Source organism: Papio anubis, chromosome 12 (assembly GCF_008728515.1).
Source record: "Papio anubis isolate 15944 chromosome 12, Panubis1.0, whole genome shotgun sequence".
In the NCBI taxonomy this organism is placed as follows: domain Eukaryota; kingdom Metazoa; phylum Chordata; class Mammalia; order Primates; family Cercopithecidae; genus Papio; species Papio anubis.
This window is the reverse complement of record NC_044987.1, coordinates 88,215,915-88,235,508: the sequence shown is the minus strand read 5'-3', so window position 1 is coordinate 88,235,508 and position 19,594 is coordinate 88,215,915. Positions and strand designations below refer to the sequence as shown.

General features: G+C 34.3%; 1 long non-coding RNA gene across 1 annotated transcript in view; it reads left to right on the top strand.

Moving 5' to 3' along the window:
• Positions 1-18,016, top strand: part of LOC103877587 — a 34,689-nt gene extending 16,673 nt beyond the window's left edge. Inside the window, exon 3 of the long non-coding RNA XR_002517046.2 lies at positions 17,145-18,016. This is a non-coding gene — a long non-coding RNA (uncharacterized LOC103877587). The remainder of the gene's footprint in view (positions 1-17,144) is intronic.
• Positions 18,017-19,594: the final 1,578 nt, after the last annotated feature.

Genomic DNA, 19,594 nt, shown 5'->3' with positions numbered 1-19,594 from the left:
CTTAGCAAGCAATTAAGAACCTCTGAACATGCTACAGACCCTTCTTTTCTACAAAGCAAAAGTTTAAAACTATTTGGGAAAGGGCAGTAAAACTGTCATTCTCAGGATACAGAGATCCACTATGACTAGAGGAACAATAGCAGAAAAATAATTCTTCACCCTGGGTAAAAGAGGAATAAATTACCTTGCACCCAGAATCCTGCACTGATACCAAGCAGAAGACTGAAGCTACTGCAGGGAAAACAGGAAACTCCTGCCCAAGACTAAGTGATAATGCACGGTAGAGTTTGGTTGTTAAAGTGAAGAGGAACAGCTAAGTTGAGAAAGACTCACCCCTGAGACTCACAAAAGTCTGCTCAGACTGAGACTGGACCAGAATGACAGAATATAGTCCAGCTCCCACAACAAGTCCAGTACTAAGTAACCCAGAAGCAGCAGTCTCTCATTCAGCAGGAGCAAGAGTGTATAGACAGATTCCTTCTATGGCTCAAGTATACAGAAAGCTGAGGGGTAGGAATACTTATAAGCACCCTCTAGCACTGCAGCCCACAGTATAAGAACAAGGCAGGCTGGGCGCGGTGGCTCATGCCGGTAATCCCAGCACTTTGGGAGGTGGAGGTGGGTGGATCACCTGGGGTCGGGAGTTCAAGACCAGCCTGACCAACATGGAGAAACCCCGTCTCTACTAAAAATGCAAAAATTAGCCAGGCATGGTGGTGCATGCTTGTAATCCCAGCTACTCAAGAGGCTGAGGCAGGAGAATCGTTTGAACCCGGGAGACAGAGGTTGCCGTGAGCTGGGATCACGCCATTGCACTCCAGCCTGGGCAAAAAGAGTGAAACTCCGTCTCAAAAAAAAAAAAGAACAAGGCAAAAGCAACCTACCAGCAGAGAATTTGAAACTTGTAGAGCACTGAAGGTAATAATAAAAACCCACCATTCAAAACTAGCTCGTAGCTCAGTAGCTGATTAGGTAGACTCAACTTCCACACTCAGAGTTGGATAGAAATATTTGCTGAGATAGACCATATTCTGGGACTTAACACAAACATCAACAGAGGTAAAAAATTAAAAATGCCCAAAATGGAATTAAACTAGAAATCAAAAGACAAGTTAAACCACAAATTGATGGATTAGAGACTTAAATGTTAGACCTAATAACATAAAAACCCTAGAGGAAAACCTAGGTAGTACCATTCAGGACATAGGCATGGGCAAAGATTTCATGTCTAAAACACCGCGCAACGGTGCAGCAAAAGCCAAAATTGATGTATGGACTCGTCAAACTAAAGAGCTTCTGCACAGCAAAAGCAAACTGCCACCATCAGAGTGAACAGGCAAACCTACAGAATGGGAGAAAATTTCGCAATCTACTCATATCTGACAAAGGCTAATATCCAGAACCTACAAAGAACTCGCAACAAATTTACAAGAAAACAAAACAACCCCATCAAAAAGTGCGGGCAAAGGATAGCGAACAGACATTTCTCAAAAGCAAAATATTCATAGCCAACAGACACATGAAAAGTGCTCATCATCACCAGCCATCAGAGAAACGCAAATCAAAACCACAATGAGATACCATCTCACACCAGTTAGAATGGCAATCACAAAAAGTCAGGAAACAACAGGTGCTGGAGAGGATGTGGAGAAGAAATCACTTTTACGCCGTTGGTGGGATTGTAAACTAGTTCAACTATCTTGGAAAACAGTGGTGATTTCTCAAGGATCTAGAACTAGATGCAAAATTATATGACTCCAGCTATCTCATTTACTTGGGTAAGCATCCAAAGGATTAAGTAAATCATGCTGCTATAAAGACACATGCAATAATGTATGTTTTTATTGCGGCACTATTCACAATAGCAAAGACTTGAATCAAACCCAAATGTCCACTATGACAGATTGGATTAAGAAAATGTGCTTATATACACCATGGAATACTATGCAGCCATAAAAGGATGAAGTTTGTGTCCTTTGTAGGGACATGGGATGCAGCTGGGAAACCATCATCATTCTTAGCAAACTATCACAAGAACAGAAAACCCAAACACCGATGGCTCTCACTCATAGGTGGGAACTGAACAATGAGATCACTTGGACTCGGGAAGGGGGACATCACACACCGGGGCCTATCATGGGGAGGGGGGAGGGGGGAGGGATTGCATTGGGAGTTATACCTGATGTAAATGACGAGTTGATGGGTGCAGCACAGCAACATGGCACAGGTATACATATGTAACAAACCTGCACGTTATGCACATGTACCCTAGAACTTAAAGTATAATAATAATAAAACATAAAAAAACATAAAAAATAAGGTGAAAAAAAAATTACCATAGGTTATATAGAGCAAAATTAGGAAATATTGTCCAGAAATCATAACATGTCAAACATTGTGGAATTCAGGTAAAAAAAAAAAAAAAAAAAAAAAAGGCTTAGAGGGAAACATATAGCATTATATGCTTATATTAGAAAATGAGATAGGCAATATCAATAATATCAGTAGTACAATTGTCCATTTTAAGAAACTAGAATAAGAAGACAAACTCAAAGCAAGCAAAAAGAAGGAAATGCTACAGATGAGAGAAAAACCCAATGACATTGGTAACAGAAAGTCATAAGAATTAAATAAAATCAGAAGTTGTTTTCTACGAAAAGAGCAATAAAATTATTAAATCTTTATACCAGAAAAAAAAAAAGACATAAATTACCAATATCAGGAGTGATAAACGGACATTACTACAGATCCTAGAAATAGTAACGGAACTTTAAGGAAGATCATTAACAACTTCACACACATAAATTTTATAACTTGGATGAAATGACAAATATCTTGAAAGACACAAACTACCAACCTTAGGAAGAAATACATCAGGTATAACTCCCAATGCGAACATCACAGTTTCCAACTTTTTATGAAGCCAGCATACCCTAATGTCAGACAAATGTAATAAAAAATAAACCACACACTAACATGCTCATGAACATGAATGCAAAAATTTTTCAAACTGTAGTAAATTGAATGCAGCAATAATTAAAAAATAATATATCATGACCAAGTGAGGTTTATCCCAGGAATGAAAAATAAGTTTAACATTTGAAAATCTTCAACAGGCTAAATGCCATCATCAACAGGATAAAAAAGAAAATCATATAATTATCTCAGCAGATATTTTACGAATGCTTTTGATAAAATTAAGCATCTATCAATTATAAAAATTATTAGCATACTAGGAATCCTGAGTCTGATAAAGTGAATATATGAAATACATATAGCTAATATCATGTATAATGGTAAGCCTTTAATACTCTTGCTAAAATCGAGAATGAGGGAAAAATGTTCAGTCTCATTATTTCTATTTAGCATCATAGTGAAAGCCCTAGTCAGCAAAATAAGGTGAGAAGAATAAATACAAAAAAAAAAAAGAGAGAGAGAGAGAGATGCAGACTGGAGAAGAAACAAATGTATTTGCAAAAGACCTGATTGTTGAGTAGAAAATCCAAAACAATCTACAAAAAAGCTATTAGAACTAATAAGTGATTTTTAGCAAGTTCTCAGGAAACAAAGATCAGTTGTATTTCCACACTGGCAATGAAGAATTTCAAATTAAAATTAAAAATAAAATCACCATATAACAGCCTCAGAAAATACATGAAATTTTTAGGAGAAAATCTAATAAAGCATGTAAAATTTGCATACTAAAAATTACAATTATGTCTATTTGGCACTAGTACCATGTTGTTTTGGTTACAGTAGCCTTGTAGTATAGTTTGAAGTCAGGTAGTGTGCTGTCCCCAGTTTTGTTCTTTCTACTTCCGATTATCTTGGCTATGTGGGCTCTTTTTTGGTTCCTTTTGAAATTTAAAGTAGTATTCTTCCAATTCTCTGAAGAAAGTCAGTGGTAGCTTGATGGGGATAGCATTGAATCTATAAATTACCATGGGCAGTATGGCCATTTTCATGATATTGATTCTTCCTATTCATGAGCATGGAATGTTCTTCCATTTGTTTGTGACCTCTTTTATTTCATTGAAGAGCGCTTCGTACTTCTCCTTGAAGATTTCCTTCACATCCCTTTTAAGTTGGATTTTTAGGTATTTTATTCTTTTTGTAGTATTTGTGAATGGGAGTTCACTTGTGATTTGGCTCTGTTTGTCTGTTATTGGTGTATAGGAATGCTTGTGATTTTTGCACATTGATTTTGTATCCTGAGACTTTGCTGAAGTTGCTTATCAGCTTAAGGAGATTTTGGACTGAGATGATGGGGTTTTCTAAATATACAATCATGTCTGCAAACGGAGACAATTTGACTTCCTCTTTAATACCCTTTATTTCTTTTTCTTGCCTGATTGCCCTGGCCAGAACTTCCAATACTACGTTGAATAGGAGTGGTGAGAGAGGACATCTTTGTTTTCTGCTGGTTTTCAAAGGGAATGCTTCCAGTTTTTGCCCCATTCAGTATGATATGAGCTGTGGGTTTGTCATAAATAGCTCTTATTATTTTAAATACGTTCCATCAATACCTAGTTTATTGACAGTTTTTAGCATGAATGCCTGTTGAATTTTGTCAAAGGACTTTTCTGCATCTATTGAGATAGTCATGTGGTTTTTGTCTTTGGTTCTGTTTATGTGATGGATTATGTTTATTGATTTGTGTATGTTGAACCAGCCTTGCATCCCAGGGATGAAGCTGACTTGATAGTGGTGGATAAGATTTTTGATGTACTGGTGGATTTGGTTTGCCAGAATTTTATTGAGAATTTTTGCATTGATGTTCATCAGGGATATTGGCCTGAAGTTTTTGTGTTTTGTTGTATCTCTGCCTGGTTTTGGTATCAGAATGATCCTGGTCTCTGATAAAACAGACTTTAAACCAATAAAGATCAAAAGAGACAAAGAAGGATATTACATAATGGTAAAGGGATCAATTCAACAAGAAGAGCTAACTATCCTAAATATATATTTACCCAATACAGGAGCACCCAGATTCTTAGAAAGTTCTTAGAGACCTACAAAGAGATTTAAACTCCCACACAATAATAATGGGAGACTTTAACACCCCACTGTCAATATTAGACAGATCCACGAGACTGAAAATTAAAAAGCATATCTAGGACTTGAACTCAGCTCTGGACCAAGCAGACCTAACAGACATCTTCAGAACTCTCCACCCCAAATCAACAGAATATACATTCTTCTCAGCACCACATTGCACTTATTCTAAAATTGACCACATAATTGGAAGTAAAACACTCCTCAACAAATGTAAAAGAACAGAAATCACAACAAACTGTCTCTCAGACCACAGTACAATCAAATTAGAACTCAGGATTAATCAACTCACTCAGAACTACACAACTACATGGAAACTGAACAACCTGCTCCTGAATGACTACTGCGTACATAACAAAATGAAGGCAGAAATAAAGACGTTCTTTGAAACCAATGAGAACAAAGACATTTTGTTCTTATTGCATACCAGAACCTCTGGGACACATTTAAAGCAATGTGTAGAGGGAAATTTATAGCACTAAATGCCTACAAGAGAAAGCAGGAAAGATCTAAAGATCCAAAATTGACACCCTAACATCACAATTAAAAGAACTAGAGAAGCAAGAGCAAACACATTTAAAAGCTAGCAGAAGACAAGAAATAACTAAGATCAGAGCAGAACTGAAGGAGACAGAGACACACACACAAAAAAAAACCCTTCAAAAATATCAATGAATCCAGGAGCTGGGTTTTTGAAAAGATCAACAAAATAGACCACTAGCAAGACTAATAAAGAAGAAAAGAGAGAAGAACCAAATAGATGCAATAAAAAATGATAAAGGGGATATCACCACCAATCCCACAGAAATATAAACTACCATGAGAGAATACTATAAACACCTCTATGCAAATAAACTAGAAAATCTAGAAGAAATGGATAAACTCCTGGACACATACACCTTCCCAAGACTAAACCAGGAAGAAACTGAATCTCTGAATAGACCAATAACAGGTTCTGAAATTGAGGCAATAATTAATACCCTACCAACCAAAAGAAGTCCAGGACCAGATGAATTCACAGCGAAATTTTACCAGAGGTACAAAGAGGAGCTGCTACCATTCCTTCTGAAACTATTCCAATCAATAGAAAAAGAGGGAACCCTCCCTAACTCATTTTATGAGGCCAGCATCATCCTGATACCAAAGCCTGGCAGAGACACAACAAAAAAGAGAGGATTTAAGGCCAATTTCCCTGATGAACATCGATGTGAAAATACTCAATATAGTTATAAAATTTATATGGAAAAGCAAAAGACAAAATAATTGGAATTTTATTTTAGAAAAGGAACCAAAGTTGTTATACATACAAAAGCCTGATTTAAAGATTATTTACAAAGCTACAATAGTCATGATAGCATAGTACAGGCAAAAGATAAACGTATAGATAAATGAATAAGAAAAGTCAGACATGGATAAACATATTGATGTCAATTAAATTTTGAGAAAGATGCTAAAATAATTAAGTGGAGTAAGAATTGCCTTTTCAGTATAAAAGTTCCCCTAAACTCATTGAGTTTATCTTAAACTAAATCATTGTTCTAAATGGAAAATCTAACTCTATAAACATTTTAGAAAATGTAAAAAATCTTTTGACATTGCATAAAGCAAATACTCTTACATGTGATAGGAAAAATCATAAACTCTAAAAATGATAATAGTACTTCAAAATTTTAAATTTGTGTTCTTTGAAAGGCATTGTTAAAATGAAAAGATAAGCTATAGATTATAAGAAAATATTTGCAAAATCTACATTTGATAAAAGACTGGTATCAAGTATTATGTAAAGAATTCCTACAACTCAATTATGAGGAAATCAATGAACTAAGAAATGGGCAAACAATTTGAATAGACATATCACAAAAGAAGATATACAAATGGCAAATAAGCACAAGAAAAGAGGTTAAGCATCATTAGTCATTAAAGAAGTGAAAATCAAATCCACAATGTGATACCACTATCTATCTGATGGAATGATTATAGGACTTTTTTTTAAATCTGAAGATACCAGGTACTGGAATGGATATAGAGCAACCCACACTCTGAATTATTACTGGTGGGAATGCAAAATGATACAGGTATTTTGGGGCATGGTTTGGCAGTTCTTATTAAGTTAAACCTATAACTTCCATACAACTCAGCAATCCTCCCCCTGGTATTTATGCAAGATAAATGAAAATATGTCTACCTCTCCATACATTACTATTTATAGCAGATTTATAATTACCCACATCTAGGAACAGCCAGATATCCATTAACTGCTCAAAGGGTTATCAAAGTGTGGTGGTACACCCTTAAAAAGGAATACTACCTACCAATGACAAGGAACGAACTACAAATACATGCAAGATACGTAGTTGAATCTTAAATACATTACGCTATTTGAAAGGAGCCAGAGTTTAAGGCTATGTATTCATGACATTCTTAAATAGCCAAAACTGTAGGTATGGAAATCAAATTACAGGTTGACAGTGGATAGGGTTGGAGAAAGAGACTGATTCTAATAAACCACGAGAGAAATTTTCATGGTAATAGGTATATTCTATATCTTGGTTGGAGCGGTGGTTACACAGCAATATATATCTGTCAGACTCATAAACAATGCATATTTAATGAACATGTATCTATTTATGTAAATTATACTTCAATAAACTTGATGTGTTTCAAAATATCCTTTTTAAAAAAATCTCTATAATAGGGCTTAATTCACCTTATCTTTGATGATTGTAAGACAAGAGGATAATAGGAGCTTCACCTCTCAATTGTCATGAACTCTGCAGAAAATTTAATGCTGAACACTTGGAAAATATTGTCTAGCTCTTCCTATTTGCTTCTAAGGACTTTCTAAATGAACATACTAAGACAAAGCTTACTTTATCGGAAATATAAAATGACAAAGTAAAAAATAAAGGCTGCCTCAAGAAACTCTTAAGAGAATGACTCAAACCTGTTTAGTGAACATGGGAGGGTCTAGGGTCAAGACACAGGTGAAGACAAACATAAGTCATACGGCACTTTTCTCTGTATAAAGAAAGGTGACCAACAAAGTGTCTACTATGGGTCTTAGCCTAAGGTCAGGGTTATACTAATAATAAGATAAATAATAACATTTCTAAGAAAAATTGTTAATTGAAATTAAATCTTCCTATCTTCCAGATCCAGAACTGATTTCTGTCTTCCCAAAATCTGAATGTCTAGTGAGTAGGACACATATATCATTGAGATCATCATTTTTCTCTAATTTTATAGTATTTAAAACAATTCAATATTCCATGCTTGATTTAATTTAACAAATTTGATGAGTATATTCCAGGTAGAGCTGTCCAGATTATCAATGCAGCTGCTCTGGACTATGATGTTAGAGCTAATTTCCAAGAGACTTTCCTTTGTGACATTACATAAAATTTTTCTTTTTATTTTATCTATAAGAGTTATTGACTGGTATTGCCTAGGTTTTCTTCTAGGGTTTTTATGGTTTTAGTTCTAACATTTAAGCCTTTAATTCATCTTGAATTAATTTTTGTATAAGGTGTAAGGAAGGGATCCAGTTTCAGCTTTCTACATATGGCTAGCCAGTTTTCCCAGCACCATTTATTAAATAGGGAATCCTTTCCCCATGTCTTGTTTTTGTCGGGTTTGTTAGAATGGTGATCTTTAAAAAGTCAGGAAACAACAGGTGCTAGAGAGGATGTGGAGAAATAGGAACACTTTCATACTGTTGGTGGGACTGTAAATTAGTTCAACCATTGTGGAAAACAGTGTGGCAATTCCTCAAGGATCTAGAACTAGAAATACCATTTGACCCAGCCATCCCATTACTGGGGATATACCCAAAGGATTATAAATCATGCTGCTATAAAGACACATGCACACATATGTTTATTGCGGCACTATTCACAATAGCAAAGACTTGAAACCAACCCAAATGTCCATCAATGATAGACTGGATTAAGAAAATGTGGAACATATACACCATGGAATACTATGCAGCCATAAAAAAGGAAGAGTTCATGTCCTTTGTAGGGACATGGAGGAAGCTGGAAACCATCATTCTGAGCAAACTATTGCAAGGACAGAAAACCAAACACTGCATGTTCTCACTCATAGGTGGGAATTGAACAATGAGATTACTTGGACACAAGGTGGGGTACATCACACACCGGGGCCAGTCGTGGGGTGGGGGGAGGGGGAGGGATAGCATTAGGAAATATACCTAATGTAAATGACGAGTTAATGGGTGCAGCACACCCAACATGGCACATGTATACATATGTAACAAACCTGCACGTTGTGCACATGTACCCTATAACTTAAAGTATAATTTAAAAAAGAAAAAATAAATAAAATAAAATGTATTAAAATTTTTTTAAAAAAGTTGTTGACACCAGCATCTCACTGAAGAAAGCAGTGTGCTATAACATTAGGATTCTTTTTCTTTTTTTTTTTTTCCTTCTCTTTTTTTTTTTTTTTTTCAAGATATGAAGACAAAATATTAAATTTAACCTGGCACTTACCTGCTGTGTTAAACTTCTTGCAGCAGCAAAAGCTTTTTCTTAAATTTCACCATTATTTACAAATCTTACAATGCAACATTATGACATTTCTTGCTGAAATCGGTTGACTCAGCAATCTGGAGAGAAACTTGCTTTTCATGTATTACACAAAACCTCTTAAGCATGATGTGACATGTCATCAATACGTCAACTTACTCTGTTCAAGAGCAGAGCCTTCAATTTCTCATACTGCATCCTGTCCAAACGTTTTACCCACTATAAATTTACATGCTGAAATCATTAGTTTCTCACCAGCTGTGTGACTTTTCCTTTTCTGGATAATACATTTAATTACTAAATAACTTGATTCCTGAGGCTTTTGACTAAGCATGACTTTCAAAAATAAAACTTTGCTCTAGTTTGAGAATATGATAATCATTTAATCACTAGCTTTACCTGTCAAATGGTTGTGACTTGTGTATTAGTGACTTTTTTTTTTGTACATAGTTTTTATTGTATTTTTATCTATTTAAATTATTCTATTTTCTTTATTATTTCTTTCTACTTTCTATTTTGCTGTTCTTTTACTAACTTCTTTACAAATATGTACATTAAAAGCCACACATTTCTCCATCAATACTCTTTTAACTTCTTCACACAAGTCTTGATATGTATTATTACCATTGAATTTAAAACATCATCTAATTTCCCCATGATTTTTTTGATGCATAGATTTTTTTTTAATTATTATTATACTTTAAGTTCTAGGGTACATGTGCATAACATGCAGGTTTGTTACATATGTATACTTGTGCCATGTTGCTGTGCTGCACCCATCAACTTGTCAGCACCCATCAACTCGTCATTTACATCAGGTATAACTCCCAATGCAATCCCTACCCCCTCCCCCCTCCCCATGATAGGCCCCGGTGTGTGATGTCCCCCTTCCCGAGTCCAAGTGATCTCATTGTTCAGTTCCCACCTATGAGTGAGAACATGCGGTGTTTGGTTTTCTGTTCTTGTGATAGTTTGCTAAGAATGATGGTTTCCAGCTGCATCCATGTCCCTACAAAGGACACAAACTCATCCTTTTTTATGGCTGCATAGTATTCCATGGTGTATATGTGCCACATTTTCTTCATCCAGTCTGTCACTGATGGACATTTGGGTTGATTCCAAGTCTTTGCTATTGTGAATAGCATACGTGTGCATGTGCCTTTATAGCAGCATGATTTATAATCCTTTGGGTGACTTTTTAAAGTTTTTTTGGAGACTTTGTTTCATTTGTAATTTGTGATTCTTTATAATCCATTCTATAAAAACTGACATCAGCCAAAAATCCTCTTCTTCCATGTCTTAAATTATTTTGAAATAATCACTATGTTAAGATGGCCAGACATGTTTTTAATATACAAAGGCCAATACAACATAAAATAGGAGGGCATAATAAATAACTAAATGATAACTTTTTAAAATACCACAAAATTCCACAATACAATTCAATCTAATTCACAACATTTTTATTTTGCCAAGCACACAACAGCAAAATGCAGAGAAGTAACTAAGTCACGGTGCATAAAAATTCCTTTTTTGTCTTGAAAATAATCGGAGGGAAACCTCCAATTTTCTGTTACACAGCCAGAGCATGTTCAGTCCTATGAACCAGTCAGCAGCACATAAGAGAAGGTGACAGGAAGCAAGTTAGAGGAAGAAGCTGATGTCATCAACACACTTTCCTACCCTCTCTCCAATAGAGACATCAATAGTCAATGGCCTCCCATAACTCGTGACAGAAGCTGAGAATGAATTCAACGAAATGAAATGGACTTTCCTTCTGTGTACTCTCATAAAAGGCTGAAAGACCTATAATAAAAATTCTAATGGTGATGAGCCGTCAATATTCACTACTGGCAGTGTTAGCTTGGAAAAGCACTTAAAATCTAAGTAACAATTATTTTTCTAATCACTATGTTTCATGGAATCTGTAATAACATTTGCAGATCCCCAATTGAGACACTGTTATAAAAACAATTGAAATAATCAATATGATATTGCTTTAAACACAGAGAATTTTTGGAATTTTAGAACTCAGAATTAGATGTCTATACTGATGGGATATTATTATATGATAAACATGAAGTTTAATTCAGTGAGTAAAATATAGATTATCGAATGAAAGGTGCTGACAAAACTTGGTAATTTGAAATAAAGTAATAACTCCTAATATCTGAAATATCCTAAGTAAGATTCTGAAATAAATGTCAGGTAGATAAAATGGTTAACAATAACCATGTAAACCAAAAGACTTGCAAGAAACTCTAAAAACTATACTATCTAGGAATCAGGGAGACTTTCCTAATTCAAAGCTAGATCATATAAAATAAAACAAAAAAAAAAGATTAAAGTTTTTGTATAGAAAAAGATACCATTAAAAAAGCAAAAAAGAAAAGAAATTTTTCCAAAAAACGTAAACAAACAGATGATAAATCATGGATTAATTTATAGAATACACAGTATATCTTACAAGATAAATACAGTCCTCTCGCAGTTTCCATAAGGGATTGGTTCCAGGACTTCCTTGGATACCAAAATTCAGGGATGCTCTAGTTCCTTGTATCAAATGGTGAAGCATTTGCATATTCCCTACATATAACTTCCCATATACTGTAAATTACTTGTAGATTACTTATAACTAATAAAATGTAAATACTACAGTTACTATACTATATGGTCATGATTTGTATTATTTTTATTGTTTTGTTGTTATCTTTTATTGTTTTTTCCTTAACATTTTTAAACCACGGTTGTTTGAAACTGCAGATGCAGAACCTGCCCATATGGAGGGTTAACCTCTCTGCAGAACAAAATAAAATAATATGAAAATGTACAAATTAAAAATTCAAAGGAGAGCAAATCCAAATAAACAGCAAATATGTAGAAAGGTGTTCAATACCACCAACCATCAATAAAACGTGGATTTAAGTGACCATTATATAATTATCTAAATTCAAGTGTCCAGAGCTTTTTCTGATGGGAATTTTTTCTTTCTTTTCCTTTTTTTTTTTTTTTTTTTTTGTGCGAGTTCAAGCAATTCTCCAGCCTCAGCCTCCTGAGTAGCTGGGATTACAGGTGAGTGTCACCATGCCTGGCTAATTTTTGTATTTTTAGTAGAGATGGGGTTTCACCATTTTGGTCAGGCTGGTCTCAAACTCCTGACCTCATGATCTGCCCACCTCAGTTTCCCAAAGTGCTGGGATTACAGGCATGATCACTGTGCCCGGCCTAATTTCATATATTCTAATTGGACTATGATCCTTTTGGAAGGCAATTTGGTAATATTTACTCCAAAATAACTCTCATAATATTCTACCCCCTGGAAGGAAAAGTATCAACTTCTAGATAATAAGGGCATACGGATAAGGATGTTCATTTATCCTTGTTCACAGTGGCCAGGAACTGAAACAGAGACGAGACTACCCATCAAAAGAGGAATCACTAGCTTGATTGTTGTGATGCACACCATGCAATATTACACAGCCATTGAAAACAATTTAAACTATAGCAGATGATAGTGAGAGATTTACCAAAATGTTTTAAAGGCTGACGAAGGAAATACACAGAAAAGTAACTAATAGCATGCTTTTAAAAATAAATCTAATATCTAAATAATCATCCTTTAATTGAAATGAAAAAGAAAAAATATGTGGTTATTAAACATGCGTATATGTATAATAATAGAAAAAATAAAGACATGCGTACACTATATTATCAAAATTATTTCTCTTAAGGAGTGAGGTTAAATGGGCTGATATTGTGGCCATAAAGGAGAATAGGAAATGTGTCAAAGATAAAAAATAGATAAATAATTAAATATTATGATAGTAAATAATATTAAAGATACGTTCTTAGGAACAGAAATAAGGAATAAATACATGGAAAAAAGACATGGGAAATTCATGATAAACATGTTAACTCTACTTAAAATAATTTGCAAATTGTATGTAATTCTAATAAAATTAATAGAGTTAACATTGGAAATAGATGTTATTTTAAAGTTCACATACATAAAAAGGAAATGCCATAAAGAGTCAGAAAATTCTGAAGACTCAGAGAGTACTTGTTTCATCAAAAATTAAAATGTGGCAGAAGATCCAGTCATAAAAATGTTTGAAACTAGCATATAAACAAAGGTAGATACATGGAAAAAGTGAAAGTCCAGAAATAAACCCCAATACATACGGGAATGTAGTATATGTGGTAAATGTAACATTTCAAATCAATGAGTAAATTTTTTTTAAAAAAGGTTGAAACAACTGTGCAGTCATCTGGAAAATATAAACTTGGGTTATAAAGTCATCTCTGCTTCCCAAATAATGTCCAGATGTCTAAAACATTTAAATATATAAAATGAAATCAGAAAGGATAACAAAAATATGTAGGAGTATTTAAATTGTAATATAGTAGAAAAGTTTTACTTAAAACATAACACAAAGATAATAATGGAATGATTGATGAATTTGACTTATAAAAGTTAAAATTTTCTACAAAGCAAAGAATACCACAGACTAAGTCAAAACAAATTACAAAATGGGACAGAATATTTGCCACACTAGAAAAAAGAGCAAATATTTATAATACATAAAGAGCATTTGCAAATCAATAAAAAGGGGTTAAAGGATATGAACATAAAACTCATAGAAAAAATAAAATAGAAATTTAAGCCTATAAACAAATGCTCAGACTCACTCATTTACATAATGCAGTTGGTTAGATGTATCAATGTTAAATTTATTGAAGTAAACTCTATATTTATTTAAAAGAATATCCATATTCTTAAGAAACAAACACTGAAGTATTTGGAATAAAATGCCATGATTTATGTAACTTACATTTAAAATTGTACACACATATAGTTATATGTGTATATATGTATTTATACACACACAGAGAAAGAATGATCGAGCAAATAAAATAAGCAAATGAGGTAAATTGTGGACAGTAGATGAATCTGGGAAAAGAGTTTATAGATGTTTTTATATTACTTTTACGTGTGCAACTTATCTGTAATTTTAAAATTATTTTTAAACAAAAATTAAAATTTTGGTTACTGTGGAGAAAGCATTCAAAAATCATTTATTAAACTGTAAAATTTGGCAACAACTAACTCATGTTAAAATGCACATTTTTTATCCAATGATTTCTAGGAATTTTTCCTATGAATGTGCAAAAGGAAGATTGTACAAAAATGCTTATTCCAGCATTGCGAAAGGTACTAAAACACTGAAAATAATACCTATCAACAGAAGATGGGTTTAGTTAAATACAGCATACACATACAATGGAATACAGTGAAGATATTAAAGTATCAGTTAAATGAAGACATATATACACATAAACATATACTAATATCCATCATATGTCATTGATGAAAAAATAAACTTCCACATACCAATATAGACTCGCTTATTCACTGAATATCTTTAAATGAATACATACAACCTCGAAAATCTGTTTTGCCCTTAGGGAAGAAACCTGGAAAAATAACTAAACATAGAAAGAGATTTGCTTTCCATAATACAAAATTCGGTAATTTTAAAATATATGTACATATAGTGTGTGTATATATGTATATAATTTTATAACAAACTTAATAAAAATAAAAATAGAATCACAGTTTAAAATGTCGCTTTGATACTAATTCATTTAAAGAGACTACAGGTGATATGTTTTGAAAAAAATAAAGGTGATGATGTTCATCCTTTATAAAAAACGTTGCTTTTTAAGAAATCCAATTTGTAAAATCAGGTATCTTGCCACCAACAGTATATGTTTAAAAACTGAATAGATGGATGCCTATGTTGGGGAAAATTTTGTTTCTGTCTCGTAAAAGGCAGCAAAACACATGCAGTGGTGTGCTCCCCTTTCCGATGCCCTGAGTGAGACAGGCTAAACCATGATGCAGCGTTAGAATCCTCTTCAGTGCCTCTACCTGTTGGAGTTGCATGCTTCATACAATTAGCATGGAATTCAAAATTTGACAGACTTCAGTTTGAATCTAGCTGTACAATTTATAAGCTGAGTAACATTGAGTAAACTACTAAAGCTTCCTCTCTTGCTTCTTGTGGAGATTAAAAAATGTGTTGAAAAATATTTAAAGCAGTATCTGCAATGTCTATAAGTAGTGTCTGGCATAAGATAATACGTATGCAATTGGTAATACATATTATCTTTATTGTCATTATTGATATATGCTATTGTCACTGTTATTGACTGATGGATTCTGGTCTAAAACCCAGTCTCTAGTACAAAATTCTAATGTTAACTACGCTTTATAGCAGTCTTAATGAAGTGATATGTGAGGGAACTAGTTCATAAGAATGTAATGTCCTGCTCAGAAGTACTAACAGGAGTTGAGTGAAAAGAAACTGCAAACTACTTGGGGAACAGGAAATAATTCAATGGATAACAATTCACAGGTTACTTTTCCTGTTTTTGTGTTATTTGTAATCGAAGTTGAAAACTCAATTGCTAGCACTTTTGTGAACACCTTCAGGTTTGGGAGAAGTGCTTAACAATATTCTATATAATGTAATGTATAATTCTACAATGTTAATGGGCAAATTAACCTATCAAGAAAAATCACCATATTGGCCAAATATCTCAGTTTGTTTATCTTAATCACTTAAAAGACTTACCACCACCACACTCTGAAGGCATTTGATAGTAAATCCTTTAAGGTGAGTACAATGTGTCGCTCTACAATGTTAGATCTCTTGACATCTAGGAAAAGCAGGCATTTAATAAGTATTGGTGAAATAAATGAATGAATCAGGTAGCCAAGCTAGAGACTTCCCTTGTTTGAATGATGGAACACAGATCAATAAGTCTGAAGTGGACTACATATGGGATTCAACCCTGCTGTGGAACAAACTCATTGTGCTACACGTGTTCCTCTCTTTAAATTATGGTCATGTTAAAAACTATAGATAGTGAAATAAAACATATTCTGGTCTCAGAATTAATATTGCAGATCTCATCATTTTGTATTCGTTTGGCTTGCAGGGAATCCCAAAGAATAAAGTGTTATATTAAATCATACAAATAGTATCAGTGGATTATATATGCCTCTGCATACTTAATCCTACAAAAATGGCATCTGAGGTGTGAATGAAAGAAAAGGGGAGAAACTCAGAAAACACTGGAAGCAAGCCAGATCTCTGGGGACATTTCTCTAGTTTGCTTCAGGTGAAGAATTGAAGGCTTCTCTCATTTTCTCGGTTTTCACAATAACACACTATTTGAAATATTTTTCACACTCGTGATTTAGTATTCATTTGTTTAAATAATTGACTATTTGCTTTCCTCACTAGAGTCTGAAATCTATGAAGGCAAGAACTTCTCAGACAAAATATGATTTCATTAAGACATCCACAGTCTCCAGCAGAAGGTTTGACAAAGATTGGATATCAACAGATATTTTAGTGCATAAATAAATTAAAATGTGTATTTTTCCTGTTGCATTGTGGACGTTACTAACAACTGGAGTGAATATATATATATACATATATAATAACATATATGTTAACATTTTGGCTGCAGGAATGTAACTCATTACTCAAGAGAATGATCACCAGGGACCAAGCAGAAGATTTCTGTGCACAGAGACGAGAAGAGCAGGGATACATTAGAAAAGAGGTGCAACCCGAGCCTAACACTAAGCACCTGATACTTCCACAGAGCAACCATTCTCCCAGAGAACGCTGCTGAGGTAACTACAGCTGTGGTGAATGTCCTTCTAAAACAGGAATAATTGGAGACAGAAAACAGAACTTCAGTGGAGTCTTAAAGACAAACAAAATTAAACTAAAAATGAAAGTCAACTATTCACTCAACTGCTCAGGACACAAGATGGTCACTGGACCAAAAACAGGCTTCATGACTTTACACAATCATTTCAAAATGTTAAGTATGATAAAAAGCACTGCCATTTTCATTATTGGATGCCTTTGGCCTCTTCCAATTACTTTTCGATATGAGTTCACTTTTTTATCCCATGGATTCTCAGGTGAAGTTCAATGAGCTTGTCACGTAATGATGACCCTTGAAAGGATTTCAAGAAAAGTAATAGATTCGAGCTAACTCTACCTGTCAATCATTTATGATATTTTTCAATATCAGCCCACTCAATTCTATTCCAACTTGAAGGCCCTTGGGATGGTTTGCTCAATAGTTCTGTCTGTCCAAGTTGTTGTTGCAGTGTCTGGACACTTTCATCAACAAATGGCACAGTTCTGCTTAGTATAATAGAATGAAAGTGTTTATATTGCAAACCATATTGCATGATCATGCTGCTCTACCTTCCTGAACTGCTCATCTTGGTCTTTTCTGTCTACTTTTAATCCTGTTTTCTTCTTCTTCTTCTTCCTCTTCCCCTTCCTCTTCCTCTTCTTCTTCTTCTTCTTCCTCTTCTTCTTCTTCTTCTTCTTCTCCTTCTCCTCCTTCTCCTCCTTCCTTCTCCTCCTCCTCCTCCTCCTCCTTCTTCCTCTTCCTCTTCCTCTTCCTCTTCTTCTTCTTCTTCTTCTTCTTTCTTCTTCTTCTTTACATGTGCACAACGTGCAGGTTTGTTACATATGTATACCTGTGCCATGTTGGTGTGTTGCACCCGTCAACTCGTCAGCACCCATCAACTCGTCATTTACATCAGGTATAACTCCCAATGCCATCCCTCCCTCTCCCTCCTCCCCATAATAGGCCCTGGTGTGTGATGTTCCCCTTCCTGTGTCCAAGTGATCTCATTGTTCAATTCCCACCTTTGAGTGAGAACATGCAGTGTTTGGTTTTCTGTTCTTGTGATAGTTTGCTGAGAATGATGGTTTCCAGCGGCATCCATGTCCCTACAAAGGACACAAACTCATCCTTTTTTATGGCTGCATACTATTCCATGGTGTATATGTGCCACATTTTCTTAATCCAGTCTGTCACTGATGGACATTTGGATTAATTCTGTTTTCAAGGTCTAGCAAAAGTCCCACCTCTATTTCTTATCTAAATTACTGTAACATATATGGACTGCTCCATTCTTTTGATTTTCCACACTTAAACTTTCTTTGTCTTGGTTTCTTTATCTGTAAATAGGGATAGTGGTAGAATTTATCTCATAGTATATCAAGCATTTTTCCATTGCTTGTCACATAGAAAGAACCCAATTTTTAGGTATTATCTGACTGGATATATGTTTGCTTGTTTTTCTCTCCCATTGGGTTGTAAGCCCTTCGGGTAAAAAGACAGCAGCAGTGGCAATGTGACAGACCTAGATTCTAAACCTAACATTTAGTAGACCTTCAATTTCCTCTATTCTTGTTTCCTTAAGAATATTGAGAGGACAAAGAGACTTAATAATTAACTATATGGTATTTAGCATATTATCTGGGTCACAATAGGAGCTCAATATATTTATTAAACGTGCATTAAACTATCATTTACTGAGCAGGGCTTGATGTGAAATGTATGTGTGCATGTATTATGTCATTAAATCATATTCTATCATGATATAATGCATATGAACACACATTTCACATCAAGCCCCACTCAATAATGAGTGAAAGAAAATGGTACTGTGGAACAGGTGCCATTTTGACCCCCGTTTTACAGAGAAGGAAATGGAGGTTCAGGGTTTAAGATCACAAAGCTCAAGTGGCAAAGCCAAGAGTTAAATATAGCATTGTCAAACTGCAAAGACTTGCTCTCTTAACTCCTCTGTAATTGTCCCCTTTTCTTCTCTTTACATCAATACATTAAGTATATCAGGTGTAGAATAAGTGCTTATTGGTAATTACTCCGCAAACTGTGTTTATTTATTATAATGTTGAGCAATCAAGAGCAAATAAGTACTATTTTGACATTTTTTAATGTCTGAAAATTTATTGAAAACACAATTTCTATTCAGAGGTTTAATGTAGGTTTCCTCAAATAGGAAATGTTTCCCCAAATAATATTCCTAGACAGTATTTATGAACCAAAAACACTTATTTAAAATAAACATCGAACAA